Here is a 17,500-nt window from a genome sequence, read left to right on the forward strand (position 1 = left end):
AAAACACCGAAAAGGAATAACATAACTTCATATTACAATTGTTTCGACATAAACCAGACAAGTTTAAATTTTATACTATTTACAAATGTTCGTAGTTATATCTCATCAGATATGTTTGAAAAAAAAATACAAAGTTTGTACGTATCTTGACACAACCGTTAGAACTACATCGGACAGTGATTACCACCGCCTCGGGTTTATAATATGTCCACGATCTGACAGAAAAAATACAAATATGAAATTATTCCTTCTTGTTGAGTCTAGAGTTAATAAGTAAATAAATAAATAAAGATTCCAGGGTTTAGCAGAATGATTCCAGAGTTCAACGGAAAGATTCCAGCAGAGTTCAGCAGAATGATTCCTGGTTAAATTCTTATTGATATATGTACATTACCATTGGTTAATTGGTTTTAAATATACTAAACCCTTGGAATAATCTCTTCTAATATATATATATATATATATATATATATATATATATATATATATATATATATATTCGAGTGTTCATTTAAAGTTCCCCTTTACATTTCAAATGTTGAACATTAATGTTTCCTTTCACAATTTGTACAATTTTATCGCATGTATTATTTGGATTCTTCGAACTTCTGTTCTCGTCTTGAGTGTCAGTTTCACAGTTTCGAGCAATGTAAACTACGACTTTCTTTAGGTGTATCTTGTCGATGTCTTGTTTAGAATCTTTCTGTTGAACGCTCGAATCTTTCTGTTGGACAATGGAATCATTCTGTTGAACACTTGAATCTTTCTGCTGAGCACTGGAATCATTCTGTTGAACTCTAGATTCATTTTGTTAAACACTGGAATATTTCTGCTGAACACTTGAATCTTCCTGTTGAACTCTGGAATCTTTTTGATTAACTCTGGAATCATTCTGTCGAACACTTCAATCTTTCTTTTGAACGCTGGAATCTTTTTGATGAACTCTGGAATCTTTCTGTTGAACTCAGGAATCATTCTGCTGAACTCTGGAATCTTTATTTATTCATTTACTTATTAACTCTAGACTCTTTCTGCTGAACTCTGGAATCTTTTTGCTTTGTTTTTTTTTGTTAACTCTGGAATTTTTCTGTCGAATGCAGGAATCTTTCTGTGGAACTATGGAATCTTTTTGTCAAACTCTGGAATTTTTCTTTCAAATTCTGAAATAGAAGTCGGAAACCTGCACATAATGTCGAACGGAATCCTTCCTTTAACCGACAATCTTGTACTGTAATGTTATAGCACCTCTTTCCCGTGGTCCCTTGGGTTTCACGCATCCCCAAACAAGAATTCATCTAGTCTGGTGTAGTACCAATCATATAGACAAAATCACTTCCAGAAAAAGCATCATTTCCTCGCATATATCAGTGTGTACTAACAATATCAAGAAGCTTTTAATTTGAATGTTATTGGCAACATTTGGTTAGCGTTTGCTTATAAAGTGACATATCCGCATATCACAAACTCCTGTGTAGAAAGGCCTTAGACTTTCAAGCACAGTATCTAATAGATAATTAAGCACTCGCCTTTATTTACTTTTTTTCAATTTTCTTTTTTTTCTTTTCACTGTGGATGGGGCATCCTACCAGATGCCAGACATTGTACCGCTATTTTCGACATTATTGCTAACCGTCCCTTTAAGTGTGATTGATTGTATTTCTCTTTCACTTTGTTCACTGGGTATATTCGCCATACTATTTTGAATATTTAGTTAGGGTTTACTTGTAAGGAGAAGTAGCCTCATACTAGGTTATCCTAAAAGAAAACCGAAGACACTTTTGATAGTATCTAGTATATATTCTAGTTCTTTTAAATTACAGGGTGGTACGATAAAAAAGTGTCGCCCTAAAGAAAACGACACTTCAGCTTTATTTTACAACATTTTATTGTAAAAATTAATTCAGGTAACTTGATTATGTAATAGTAGAGCTGACATCTATTCAATGTAGCCGCCTTCAGCCTCAATCACCGCCTCGATACGGGTCCGGAACTGGGAGCATGCCTTTTCCACAAGCACCGGCAGGAGCTCAGTGAATACTTGGCGAATGGCAGCGATCAGGCTGGCTTTGGTGTTGTGGGAGGTCATGTTGGTGATGCTCTCGCCGTATGACCAAACGAAGTAATCCAACGGGTTCAGGTCGGAGAAGGAGGGGGCAGTGAGAGAAGGATACAAAGTCGTTGGACATTGTGTTACTTTCAGACATGATAAAAAGCTTCTATCTCTCTTGGGATTTGTACACCATTTGCCAATAGCAGATGGTCTGCAACAAAAAAAGAAAACCGGTTTTCATCAAACGGAAATGGAATCATATCGTCTTTTCTAGGGCGGAACATTTTATCGTTCCACCCTGTATTGCATTCTTGTGTGTATAGTAAGAACATGTTTCTGTGTACATCTGTGGGGCAGGAGGTGGGTGGGCATACATTCAATCATCATGACAACCACGACTTTTCTTGTGCTAAGCACCACCCACCCCCACCCACCGCCAACTTCTTTAAGTGTTATATTGCCTTTTCGATTTACATTTGTACGTTGTACTTGTGTCATAAAATACCTGCGAAAGAGGAAACCGCAGAGGGAGGGAATCTTGTCATTAAAACAGCGACATGTGAGGCTCTTCTTCCGCTGTCACCCGTCCCCACCCTCCGCGAGACAATGACTTTAATTACGTAACTCTGAAAAAGAGTCACGGAATTGACAAAATACAAAAACCCTTCACTATCTGATATTATAGATGTTCACAATGGTTAAGTGGTTAACGACACTGACCGAAAACCTGCGTGTGCTAAGTTCGAATCCAGCTCGTTCCATAGAAATATTTTCATCAAACCAACACTTGAACTTTAATCTAACTTCCTGAAGAGGAGATAATAAATTAAATAATATTAATAATGACCTGAAGCAAAATGGAGAAATGCTTACGCGGCTGCCAAGAAAAACGTTTGCAGGTCAGAATGCATTTTTCTTAGTGTGCTGGTTTTTACAAAACCACATCTAATCTTGTCTTTAATTTCCTAGCTGGCGAGTGAATGCCCCTACCCTTTCAATCGGAAACCCCCAAGACCCCCGCTCCCCATTTTTTTTTTTTTTTTTTTTTTTTATCTCTGGCCTTCCCCAAATTGCATTTATCCGGTAAGGATATCACATTTCGGGTACAACGATAAAATTATCGCCGTAAAGAAAACAACACCACAGTTTTATTTTTAAACTTTTATTGAAAAATTCAATTGAGGTAACTTGATTATGTAGTACAGCTGACATCTATTCAGTGTAGCCGCCTTCAGCCTCAATCATCACCTCGATACGAATTCGGAATTGGGAGCATGCCTTTTTCACAAGTGCTGGGAGGAGCTCGATGGATGGTTGGCGGCGATCAGGCTGGCTTTGGTGTTGTGGGAGGTCATGTTGGTGATGTTCTCGACGTATGACCAAATGAAGTAGTCCAGCGGGTTCAGGTCGGCGGAGGAGGGGAGGGGACAGTGAGAGAATGGTACAAAGTCATAGCATTCCTTCTGAAGCCATACCTGCGTCTTTATGGACTTTTTGGGTCGGCGCAAAATCCTACTGCCACACCCAGGATTTGCCAACAGCCACCTGATTGCACCAGAGGATCACCACACTCTTCAGCACATCCAGGTATATTTTGGTGTTGACTTTCAAGCTGACTTCGAAGATGTGAGATGGCATGATGTGGCCCTCGCTTCAAACTACACCAAAGACCATAACCGTCGCCAGAACTTTCCTTATTTCTAGACGGTTAGATGATTTGGTTTCCCCGACGAAGCATCTTCCAACGGATATTTCAACTGAATAAATTTATCACATTTTTTGGACGGATTATTATTATTATTATTATTATTATTATTATTATTATTATTATTATTATTATCATTATCATTATTATTATTATTGCTGCTGCGATGACAACGATGATGATGACTTATTATTATTAGTAGTAGTAATAGTAGTAGTAGTAGTTTTGCGTGAAAATGATACTTTTCTGTAAAAAAATATTTACTTTTAAGAATGTTTCAAACAAAAAAATTAACAATTACAATAAATAAATCAAATAAATATTACAAATTAAATAAAAGTAAAAATTGTTCACATTGTTCTTATTTTCATATCAAATGTTAATAAATAATAATAATGAATAATAAATAATGAATAATGCCATATTATTGTACATTATAATACATAATATCTGTTGGAAGACGTTTTGTCGGGGACGCCGAATCATCTATCACCGGCTTAAAAACAGGGGGAAGGAATTCAACAATGAAATGTCACGAGGAATATGACGAAATGCCACAAGTACTGACTAGGGCTGTGACAACAGCATATTCTTTTCATAGTTTTGACTCTTGAGTATATATCCGTTAATATCTTATCTGTTTTTATATTAACTAATGTGGTTCTCGGTTGATTAGCTGAGTCTAACTGTGTCGGATATGTACTCGAGAGTCAAAAGAATGAAAAGAATATGCTGTTGTCACAACCCTAGTAATGACTCGACTCCTTTTTTTTTTTTTTAACAACGACATTTACTTTCCGGGTAATTTCCCAAATAAACCGTGTTCCTTCTCACTGACGTGATCTCGAACGTGCTCTCGATGTGCATACGCTCTTTTTATAGTCTTTTTCTTTACACACGGTTCAGTATATTTGATTTTTTTTTTTCGAGTCTGGCCCTTAATAATAATAATAATAATAATAATAATAATAATAATAATAATAATAATAATAATAATAATAACAATAAAAATGCCATCAGAAGTGATTACTCACTGACAAAAAACTGTGTTTCCTGGAATCTGGGTGACAACCAGTCTCCCCAGATTTCCAGTACTCTCGACTTGTTTCGACAACCTTTGCAAATGACTTTGCGTTAGCGCAACACCAGTTTACCAGTGATTCCACGCTGGCAACAAACACTGGAATGTATGAAAATAATCAATAACATGAATAGATTCTTGAGTAAATAATACTAGCGGGACCTGTGGAAATTCCACGGGGATTCTTTCATATGTAATATTATTGATGTTGCCATTCTGTAGATGTTCAACGTAAATGGAGACACCCTGATATTATTGTAGCTCTTTTGTTAAAACTGCAAAAATATTTATCTAAGCTAGCAGGGGCGCCCAGCGTAGCCCTGTAGTAAATCACGCTTAAATATGATATTTTAATTCATGCAGATTTCGTATGTATTATCATCGATTTTCTATCGATTCTTATAAAATTGTGATTTTAAAAACCCATTGAGTGCCATCAGCTATAACTGAAACTAAAACTTGGTAAAATTATTTATTACAAGAAATGGAAGGTCATAACAATTAAACGACAGTCACTCGGAAAAAAGAAGATGTAAGCGTGACACACAAAAGAATGCGCACGCTATCGCATTATGAGTAAATAATATATTCTTTCAACTCTTTTAGAGTTAAGGATCGCCTTCCCATCTACAAACGTGTCTTCATTTTCATCTACAATAGAAAGGTTTACATCATTAATTACGAGTTTGGTATTTCCATCTTCTATCCTGGCATCTGGGTATGCTGCGTTCATGAAGAGAAATGGATGATAGCAAGAAGGATATGACGCTGCTATTTTTATCGGAAGCTTCCTCATCTTTTTTGTTTTTCAAGTTTTCGTTCTAGTCAATGAGTGAAAGAGCGGGGGAGGGGTTCTTTTTACGTCTTTTTGTTGCGCTGTGCCCCGCTTTGTTCCCTCGCGCGATTTTTGAACGAACCTTTCATCTGACTTCCATTTTTCCCATTCTTTTTTTTCTCTTCCCGTATTTTAAAGTCGTACAACAATTGTTTGTTTTTGTAAACATGAAAAAAAAAAAAAAAAAAAAAAAATGTACACCCCCTTCCACTGCATTGCTTCGAACGAGTTCTAAAACAAAGGCATTGGTAAGGAATCATAAGGAAATGGTTCTTTGTCGATGTCGCCGATTCTGACAGGAAAAATAAAAAAATGGGTTTGTATTACTGTACACGTAGATTCGAAAAAGTTGTCAAAAACAAATATATAACAAATAAATGTTATCAAAGGCAAGATAAGTTAGTTTGCTACCAAACTGGATATATTTTTCGTGTTTTTATTCAATGTAACATGTTTATTCAGCTCGAAAACCATACAGTGTTTACCGATTTATTGGAACATTCAAGATGGCATCTTATTCTCTCTTTAACACGGTAAGTGTGGGAAAAGATGTTATAAACAAAAAACCGGATAAAATACTGTTAAAAACTCGCTCAATATATGTTACCGTGACATAGGTTGACATATATTCGGCGGGTTTTTAATAGTATTTTGTATAGTTTTTTTTATTTATAACACCTTTTTCCATACTTACGGTGTTAAAGAGGGTGTGAGACGCCATCTTGAATTTTCGAATACATCGGTAAACACTGTATGTTTTTCGAGCTGAATAAATATGTTACATTGAATAAAAACACAAAAAATATATCCAGTTTGGCAGAAAAGTAACTTGTCTTGCCTTTGATAACATTTATTTGTTATATATTTGTTTTTTGACAACTTTTTCGAATCTATGTGTACAGTAATACAAACCCTAAAAAATAAACTAGTTAATCCTTTTTATTTCCCCCCCCCCACGAGGACAGAGTAAGACACAATGTTGGAGTTTTAATGAGGGGAACAAATATAGCTCCATAAAACGGGGATATTCTCGATTGAGATGAAACATTTTTTAATTGCCTTGTTGGATATTAACAGGGCAACGCCGGAGGTTTGCTAGTCCAGGGTTGCCTAAAGTGGGCTCCACGGAGCCCTGGGGCTCTGTGAGTGAAATTCCGGAGGGAAAGCTCTTTCTTAAAGAGGACCAAATGCTTTATATGGAATAAATAAATAAATAAATAAATAAATGGCTACAGACATTTAATTATTGATTTTTTTTTAATAGAAAGAGATATTATATATAACTAAAGATATAAAGATTTTCAGGATGGTTCATGAAAAAGTAAATGGAAAAATAAATTAACAAAAATGCAACAACTTTTAGTCGCGTGCAAGCTACTCTATAAGTCACTCCGTCGGTCTGTCGGTCTGTCGGTCGGTCGGTCTGTCGGTCTGTCCGTGACACTTTTGTGCTTGGCCTTTTTGGTTAAGATCAAAGGTCTGTTGTTAATAGATGCTGTTCTTAGCTTTTTAAGCTTTTCTTGGCCTTTTGGCCAAGATCAAAGTGTAGCATCTGTCTTACTACATGCTGTACTTATGTTTGTAACTTTGTGATATAAAGTGAGGGATCACTTTTCTTTATTAATTTAATGTAAAATGATCACCCACTTTACAACCAGTCAGTCTCAAAGCCATTCAAGTCATTCTCCTGATCATTCAAGTTGTTTTTGGAGGATTCCAGTTGTTTTTTAAGCATTCAAGTCATTCTTAAGGTCATTCAATTCATCCTTAAGTTCATTAAAGTCATTCTAAGTAATTTACTTTTTATTTATTTAAGTCATTTCAGCCCATTTTTCGGTCATTCTAGTTTATCTTTAAGAATTTCATGTCAATCCTACATTCACGCATTCATTCATTACACAAGAGCATGCGACTAATGGCTATCGGCCTTGTTTATTAATCAACCCCAACCCCAACCCCAATAAAATGGTTGTAAACACAAAAATATAGTCAAATCACGAACAGGAACAACTAATGAACAAGTAAGGAACAACTAATGAACAAGTAAGGAACAACTAATGAACAAGTATAAGTTAAAATTTGAAATTAATGTTTTTCATATTTATTTTAGAAATTATCTTGTTAGTGTTCCGTGAAAAACCTTTACCCTGCTCAGGAGCTCCACGGTGTCTCAAAGTTTTGGAAAACCCTGTGCTGGTCGACAATTATTTTGATCGTTGTAATATTTGTAAAAACAGAATGTCATCATAGCAAAATAAATATTTACAGAGAAAATTATTTATGTTAAGATGTTTTAATAGAAAAGAATGTAGAACATAAACAATAATTTAAAAATAGTTTGACCACTAGAGTCTGATGTAGTCTTACGTAGAGGTCATTTTAAAGTGACGTGGAATTAGGTAGAGTTTGGAAAAAAACACGTATGCATTGGGCAGTTAAGAATCGGAAGTGAGAGACAGAGAGCAGATCGAGTCGAACGGTGATTGCTCCTTGTAAAGGGCGTCAGAATGCGTTAGTCTAGAACCAGCGGCAGCTTTTCAATGGGGAAACATCGGTAATAAAGTTGCTGAAAATACAACCTGAGATTTGTCGATTCATTGGGATGAGTCTTCTTTGCAACTTTTCCGAGGATCCGTCAAAGATGGACCAAGTATGTTTCTCTGATTCGCCCGATGTTAAAACCCCAGGGAACTGTTATTTGTCTCTTTTTGTTACATGTTCGTTGTTACAATGGTTTTTGTTACATGTTCGTTGTTAAAATTGTTTTTTGTTACATGTTCGTTGTTACAATTGTTTTTGTTACATGTTCGTTGTTACAATTCTTTTTGTTACATGTTCGTTGTAACAATTGTTTTTGCTACATGTTCGTTGTTAAAATGTATCTGTTGTCGTAAGTTTTATACCACTAGACGACACACGTACAAAATATACATGCCTCCATGTAATGTATAGAACCCGAGAATATTATAAGCCTCCGTCTAGAAGGATTTCTCCATAACTGACTTGGTACAGAAATAAAGTGTAGTGCCTGTCAGAGCAGATACTATAATTTGCCCTTTATCATTTGTCATCTTGAGTGTCATTTTCACAACGTTTCAATCGATGCAACCTTCGACCTTCTTCAGGTGTATCTTGTCGAACTGGGGAATGGTTCTGTCGAACTCAGGAATTTGGACAGAATTTCGAACGGAATCCTTTATTTACTTATCTTTCTTCGTGTGAAAATGAAAAAAGAAAATGTATGTTCCATAGGTGTCACAAACGTTTTCGATTCCGCGTCGAATCATCTTCGGGTGAGAGCAAAATGAACAGCTAGGCTGAGAAAACTGAACAAGGAAAGTAATTAGTAGTCGCACATGGTCAATATTTGTACATAGCATGGTGCCAGAATTTTTCTGAGGAGCCATTTGCGAACCAAATTCGGGAGTAAGAAATTTGGGTCACTGAAAGAAAGGAGGTATTAAGACAACATTTTTTGATATTGTTACTGGTTTCATAAGCAATATCGTTGATTCTTCTTTTTTTTTAATTTATGCAGATGGCTACAAATAATTTTAACATAAAAAATTGTTTTATGGTGAATTATTTTTCTGTTGCTAAGATTTGTATTTAAGCAGATGGTGGGTTAGGGTTAGGGTTAGGGTTAGGGTTAAGCAGATGGCGGGGGCGCAGATTGGTTCTTGTGAACTGGTTGAGTAATCTTTAAATAAAATGTGATCATTGCTTTGAAAGTATTTGCTTTTTTTTTTTTTTTTTTAGAGGAAAATGGATGGGATTGTGGTTCACCTTCTTTGATTGCGATGAATCCTGACAACTCTCTTTTTCTTCCACTTCCCACTTTTTTTTTTGTTTCGTTTTTCGTTTTCATTTCCTTTTTCACGACACAATAAAACACGTCAGTTCCTGCTACGGCAATGTGTCACATCGAAAATGATAAAATTGCTAACAAAAAAAAAAAAAAACAGATCAAAACGAACAAACAAAAAATAATGATAATAAATTCTAATAATGACGGAGCTTAGCTGTCAGGGAATGAAGAATTAAACTTTCCGTGGGGGTCGGGACGAGAGGGAAGGGGGACTGAATCGGGTGGGGAGAAGGGGCGGTGTTGCAGGTGCTCTTATTATTCAGTCTTCATATTAAAATGGATCGCCCAAATATTTGGAGACACCGGCGCCATTGTCACCCACTGTTTGATTTGGTGTTTTCAAATATTTCCTTTCCTCCATTTTTCACCTTTTGCATGTTAGCGTGGGCGCAAGTATGCATCATCAATCATTGCATCATTAATCATAGGGAAAGCGGGTAATAAAGATGCCCACCCAGACCCAAACCCAGTCTCCATCGTAATCTCGGAAAGATTCTTACGTCTTTGTGCACATTCAACCGTCTTTTCGCTACCCATCTCTCTCTTTTTCTTTCAGTCTCTCTAGCGTTTTCTCTCTCCGCCTCTCTCTCTCTTTCTCTCTTTGAATCTCTCGTTCTTTTTTTTTCTCTCTCTTGGTCTCTCTCTCTCTCTCTCTCTCTCTCTCTCTTTGCATCTCATTCTTTTTTATCTCTCTTAGTCTCTATCGCTCTTTTTTTCTCTCTCTCTCTCTCTTGGCCTTCTCTCGCTTTCTCTCTCTCTCTCTCTCTGTTTCTCTTGCTCTTTCTTGCTCTCTCTTGGTCTCTCTCGCTCTTTCTCTACCTCTTTTTGTCTCTCTCACTCTTCTTTCTCTCTGTGTCTCTCTGTCTGTCTGTCTCTCTCTCGGTTTCTCTGGCCCTTTCTCTCTCTCTCTATCTCTCTCTCTCTTTCTCTCCTGGCATATCTCGCTCTTTCTCTCTCTCTCTCTCTCTCTCTCTCTCTCTCTCTCTCTCTCTCTCGGTCTCCTTCGGCCTTTCTCTCTCTCCCAATTTCTCTGGTTCCTTCTTTCTTTTTCTTGGTCTCTCTCGGTCTTTCTTTCTCTTGCTCTTTTTTCTCTCTTTCTCGCTCTTTATCTCTCTCTCTCTCTCTCTCTCTCACTCTATCTTTTGCTCGGTCTCTCACACCCTTTCTCTCCCACCTTCTCTCTTTCTTACTCCTCTCACGCATACTCTTTCTCTTTCATTTTCCAATTTTCTCCCTCTCTCGCCTCGCCCCTACCCCTTTTTCACCCTTCTACCTACTTCATCTCAAATGTATTCATACTCTTCTTAAACGCAGCCCCCCCCACTCTCTCTCTCTCTCTCTCTCTCTCTCTCTCTCTCTCTCTCTCTCTCTCTCTCTCTCTCAGACAATTTATATTTTTAAGCCAATCCAGTGTGGGAATATCCCTCGAATTAAACCGAATCTGTCTCACATCCAGTCCTTGCGGTAAACAAACACAATAAAAAGAAAGCACACCCCCTCCCCTTCTATAAATAATTATAAAAATAAAAGGCGCTTATTGTAATGATTCACAATAATTTTATGTTTTTATGATTGAGAATCCTAGGCCAGGCGGTTATAGTCAGATAACGTACTTCCTAACTTCCGGTGTAGCGCTACCTGAAGCAGTGACAAAGCAAATCAGTCCCTTCACTTTTATTGTTCTTCAGTATTTCTAAGCGATTTATTGAAATAAAATAGAAAAGGACATTCTTGTAAAGTATGCAATAAAAATTTACAAAATTATTCAAATAAAAATCACACAATTAGTCTTTATTTGAACTTTTAATAACAAAATTTTTTTAAAAATCAGTTTTTATTTATTTTAAACTTAAGAAATATGTTTATTAGGTACGGGCAAAAAATGGGCGGATAAAAATAGAGGGACCTAGTTTTGAAAGCCGATTTATCATATTTTTTGTAGGTTTCCGGCTACTTTTTGATTGCATTTGAAAGATTAGAGACTGAAGTTAATTTTCTAAAGGAAAAAAAATATTTGTACACGAGAAAAAAAAAAAAAAAAAAGTTATGAAAAATGTTTTCACGGCGATCTAACCAATTCAGCTAAATTTTGAAGTTAAATAAATTCATTGTAAAAATCCTTTAAAAGATAATTAGTAAAGTCCTAAGACATTGAATTAAAAAAAAACCCACCTTGTTTGTACAAAAACTAGCTTAATTAGCCCCCCCCCCCAAGTAAGTAATTCTGCCGTTTCTACAAATAAAGGTTTGTAATAAACGATTACACAGAAACCCAAAATTTCAGCCAATCGAAACGCTGTTTCAAAATGAAGTCATGATAGTAAAAGGAGGTAGGGGTGTCGGATTTCAGAGGTGTCGACGTTCTCCTACATACACCACCTGGACTTCCCAAATTGGTCACCCATTTTAGCAATGACCAGGCTCAATGTTGCTTAACTTCGGTGATCTGACGGGACCCGGTGTATCAACGTGATTATGCCGTATTATTCGTTAAGTACATAAAATACACCTCAACACTTGATTTTCATTGAAATCTAATGGTGCGATTTTTTTTCTAATACCGAAGAAGCACCCATTTTCTTTTCGACATTATTTAGGATTACTGGTGCTCGACCGGACGCCGTCGTGATGCGTGCGTGCGTGCGTGCGTGCGCGCGTGTACCGAATCAGTGGACCGTGACCTTTTTTTGAACTTGCTTCAACACTTGCTTTCTTTGTCAGGTGCGTCCGTGCGTATCTATGAGTTTGTCGGCTTGTCGCTTTGTTCGTCACCCCTTTTTAAAATCCTTAATTTTTTTTACTTTTATTCGTACGAAACAAGGTATATGGTCACAGAAGCGTGAGGGGATATTGAAGCGGCACACATGCTAGGTAGGTTGAATCGACTTCATCCTAAGGAGGAAGTTTCATGGGAATATCAAATTCCCAAGCAGTCTCCAGTTGCTTGTAAGAAAAAAAAAAGGGGGGCTACTGTGAGAAGAGTCAGAATCTTTTTTTTTTTGTGTGTGTGGGGAGGGGGTAGCCTACATGACGAACTGGGCAGCAAGATGTTTGTTGACATTACATTTAAATGTCTTAATGTCTGCACTGTCGGAGAAATGAGGAGCAATGAGGGAATTCCAAAAGGCAAGCGGTTCGAAATTAGAAGCTATCAGTGTAGAAATGTTTCCGGCATCTAGGGACCTCTCCAGTGAAGGGATGGGATTTTGCTGCTAGTCGGGTGGGTCGGGAGTATTTGTGTTGGAGATGTGGTATAAGTGCAGCGAGTTCGTCGTAGCACATTCCGTGGAAGTACTTATACAATATGAACAGAGATGTCATTCTGCAGTGATGCAACAGGAGAGGGAGCTTGGTAGAGGATGCGAACCCATAAGTTTAGAAATTCTTGCTGAAAATTAACATTGGCCTGAATCTTAACGTGAACTAAGTTTTAGATTTAGTTCGGCAAAAGTCGGTTTGGTTCTGTTCAAATTCTGTAGAAACACGTTAGACATGAAACTAACACGTTGTGGCTTCCGTCAAAAAAAAAAAAAATTAAACTTTCTTTTTCTTTGTAACAACGACATTTATTTCCTTATTGTTACAACCGTGACGTCACCCATGTGATCGTCTTCTCGAGCGTGCTTCCGAGTGTTATTCACACCTCTCATGTGATCACGAACGTGCTCCACGTCTCTAACATAATCGTTCTCTTTCTCATTTTTTATAGTATTATCGGCGACGTCATTTTGCATGCATTTAAAGTAGATCTTGGAATGATAAAATTACCACCCTAGAAAAGACGACATGACTCCATTTCCCTTTGATGAAAACCGGTTTTCATTTTTTGTTGTAGACCATCTACCAGTTGGCCATTTTGGTACAAATCCCGAGAGTGATAGAAGCCTTATATCATGTCTGAAAGTGACACAATGTTCAACGAGCGAGATCGGAGATGCGCCTGTGTACAACTCATGCTCTCTACCGATCAAAGTTATGACAACAGGACCATTGCCAGTACACTCGAAATGCATCGCTGGATTGCCACGAATAACAGGGATATGCCCAGGGTGATGAATACAGTTTCTGACCACGGTTATGGTCTTTAGTGTGGTTTCAAGTGAGGGCCACATTATGTCACTTCACATCTTCGAAGTCGGCTTCAAAATCAACACCAAAGTGTATTGGGATGTGTTGAAGAGTGTGGTGATCCACTGGTGCAATCACGTGGCCGCTGCCAGACCCTGGGTGTGGAAGCAGGACTAGGCGCCGACCCACAAGTTCAAAGAGACTCAGGCTTGGCTTCAAAAGGACTGCTACGACTTTGTACTCTTCTCTCACTGGCCTCCTCCTCCCCTGATCAACTACTTTATTTGCTCATACGTCGAGAGCATCACCAATATGACCCCCACAACATCAAAGCCAGCCTCATCGCCGCCATCTGCCGAGTATTCGCCGGCACTTGTGGAAAAGCCATGCTCCCAGTTCCGAACCCGTATCGAGGCGATGATTGAGGCTGAATACGGCTACATTGAATAGATGTCAGCTCTACCACATAATCAAATTACCTAAATTAATTTTTTCAATGAAAGTTTTAAAATAAAGCTGTAGTGTTGTTTTCTTTAGGGCGACAAATTTACCGTTCCACCCTGTATATATATCCATATATCTATAAAAGTGAAATTATTTGTCTGTACGCGTGTCTGTGTGTGTACATTTCCCTACCAAACTACTTTGTCAATTTTCAGTCTACAGACTCGAGATTTGACATAAGGGGCATTGAGATTCGGAATAGTTTTTTTAGTCGGTTTTCGGACAGAAATTTCGCTGTAAAAGGGTCAAAATTCAACGATTTTATCTTTGAAAACTTTACAAAACTCCTCCGCCAATTTTGGGTCTAAACACTTGAAATTTTAGATGTAGGTTACTTGGATATGAATCAAACTTTTTAATTTGATTTGAGCCCAAAACGCTAAATGTTAAGGGGTCAAAATTGGGGTTAAAGTTTTTTAAAAATTGACCTTTGCGGTCTCTAGCAAACTATTCAGCCAATTTTGGGTCTAAACATTTGAAATTGTATACAAAGTGTATTCAGACATGCAGCAAACTTTTTAATCAGTTTTTGGGTGAGAATTTGGCTGCCAAGAGGTCAGAGTTGAAACAGTTGACCTTTGCAGACTCTACCAAACTCCTCCGCCAACTGAAATTTGGTTAACTGGACATGAGTCAAACATTTTAATATATATATATATATATATATATAAACTACTTAATTTACTCACATAAAATTAATATATGAAAGTATAGATTTATGCATAAACTTTAAGTATTTACTTCAAAAGTGCTCAATACGTAGGTAGAGCTAGTTGGTAATTTATAAAATATATATGGCGATTAAGCTACACTGAATATTCGGCGTTTCATCTACCCTAGGACTCCTCAGGCTTATGCGCATAAGCCTGAGGAGACCTAGAGTGGATGAAACGCCGAATATTCAGTGTAGCTTAATCACCATATATATTTTATAAATTACTATATATGTATATATATATATATATATATATATATATATATATATATATATATATATATATATATATATATATATATATATATGCACCTAAAGTTATGAACAGTAAATAGGGCCCCAGGAAAGCCGGGCTGAACTGCCAGTATGCAAACAATTCTCTAATATCGCGCGTCCGCGTTGTTACAGATGTGTTTGTATTATTCGACCTACTGTTCTCATCTTGAGTGTTATAAAAGAAACAAGGCAAGAAAAGATTAAATAGAGAAAACGAAGGCAGTAAATCCCGACCAACACATATGAATACCTATTAACCCATCATTATTTCCTGTTTCTTTCGAATGTGCTTTCTTTTACATAACGTTTCGTTGACTTCTTTCTTTGGCGAAGAACCGCTTCACGTCGAAATTAGCGTGAGTTTCTTTCTAACACGATCATATAATGATCATATAATATTATAATAAGATTCAAAAGCGCGACTACATTAAAGAGAGGTCACTCTCATCTCTCATCTTTTGTCCAATATTGCCAGATTGACCATTTTAAAGCCATATTTCGCGAATTTGGTCTTTTTTAAAACGCAAAGTGCGGAAGGAAGGCAAAATGTTATATACAATCTTATCTTACAGATTTCAATAAGATATTATTTGATGGTCTTTCAATAGGGCAGTGACACCTGATTGGTTAATATACGTTTGTATGTGTTGGTCAGCTTTTTCTTTCTTCGTTTCCTCCATTTGATCTTTTCTCGCCTCGACACTTTTATTCTTACCCTCTTTCTCTCCTCTCCCCTCTCACCTCCCCATGGGTCTGTCTGTCTGTCTGTCTGTCTATCTATTTCCTCTTCTCACTTTCTCCCCTCTTTCTCCGCCCGTCTCTCCCCCCCCCTCTCTCTCTCTCTCTCTCTCTTCCTGCGTCTCTCTGTTTATCTCTTTCCTCTTCTCTCTTTCTCATATATATATATATATATATATATATATATATATATATATATATATATATATATATATATATATATATATGATAAACAGACCCAGGGGAAGAAAGTTGTGTGAGAGAGAGAGAGAGAGAGATGCAGAGACAGAGGGGATGGATATATATATATATATATATATATATATATATATATATATATATATATATATATATATATATATATATATATCCCCTCTGTTTCTGCATGTCTCTCTCCTCTCTCCCAACTTTCTTCCCCTGGGTCTGTTTATCTCTTGTCCAGGGTTGACAGATTGGCTCTTTTTAAAAGCTAATTTTCGCGAATTTGTCTTTTTTTTTTTTTTTTTTTTTTTAAAAAAAAACAGTTTCGCCTTGAAAAATTGTATTTGGCCTTTTACAGAGCGTAAAGTGCGGTCTTACCAAGGAATGAACAAGCAGCATATTCTCTCTCTCTCTCTCTCTCTCTCTCTCTCTCTCTCTCTCTCTCTCTCTCTCTCTCACGCACACACACACACCTTTCTCTGCGTCTCTCTTCCCTCTCTCTTTCCCTGAATCTCTCTGTCTGTTTTTCACCTTTACTTACTTCCCTCTGTCTGTCTGTCTTTCTATCTCTGTCTGTCTCTGTCTTTCTTTCTGTCTGTCTGTCTCCCTCTCTCTCTTCCCCTGGGCGTCTCTGTCTATCTATGCTCCCTTCTCTCTCTCTTTCACTCTGTCTGTCTGTCTGGCTGTCTTTCTCTGTGTCTGCCTTTCTCTCTCTCCCATCTTTCTTTAAATGTCTCCCCTCTTTCTTCTCCTCTCTCTGTCTATCGCTTTCACCTTCTTTCTTTTCCCTCTATCTTTATGTGTGTGTGTGTGTGTGTGTGTGTGTGTGTGTCTCTCTCTCTCTCTCACACCTGTGTACCTTAATGGTAACGGTAAAAAGCGACGAGCCAAAGTACAGAACTCGTTCCACTCCAATAAACAACAAACGCAAGTTGATAATAAATTAATAAAGCTACGGGTTGTTTGAAATAAGGCAGACAACAGATGGACGAACATAGCGGTCGGAAAACAAAAAGGTAAAAAGAAAGCAGACGAAAAAAAAAAGTGGGATACAGAGGAAAAAAAACAGCCCCCCCCCCCCAAAAAAAATGACTGAAGCAGACGGCCATTATGTAAATGTGTATTTTAAGATGGCGGCGGATAAAGGAAATTATACTTTCAGATGTGTTCAAGCTATTTTGTTTCGCTCCGCTTCATCTTTTCAACTATATTTCAAAAATGCCATGCTCGTCCCTACCCTGCATCCAAGATGGTATCATTCAAAAAAAAAAAAAAAAAAAAAAAAAAAAGAGAAAGGGTACACACCAACATAATTCGTTATTATGCTAAAGCTGAGTTAATCAACGTTTGTTTCCCTGAGGCAGTGGTTTCCACGCAACCTTTTTTTTTTTTACATGGTGGCACACTAGTGGGTTTATTTAAATGTTCGCGGTAAATCTATCATAAAAAATTAGTATTC

The 17,500-nt window shown here is 37.2% G+C and overlaps 1 protein-coding gene and 1 pseudogene across 8 annotated transcripts in view; both read left to right on the top strand.

Moving 5' to 3' along the window:
- The window catches only part of LOC145260645 (protocadherin-like wing polarity protein stan), a 450,806-nt gene that overhangs the window by 83,399 nt on the left and 349,907 nt on the right, over window positions 1–17,500 (top strand). The gene's annotated exons all lie outside the window — the stretch shown is intronic.
- LOC145260889 (U2 spliceosomal RNA) lies at window positions 7,184–7,319 on the top strand (annotated as a pseudogene).

Source organism: Euprymna scolopes, chromosome 36 (assembly GCF_053919585.1).
Source record: "Euprymna scolopes isolate OS-2025 chromosome 36, ASM5391958v1, whole genome shotgun sequence".
Taxonomy (NCBI): Eukaryota; Metazoa; Mollusca; class Cephalopoda; order Sepiida; family Sepiolidae; genus Euprymna; species Euprymna scolopes.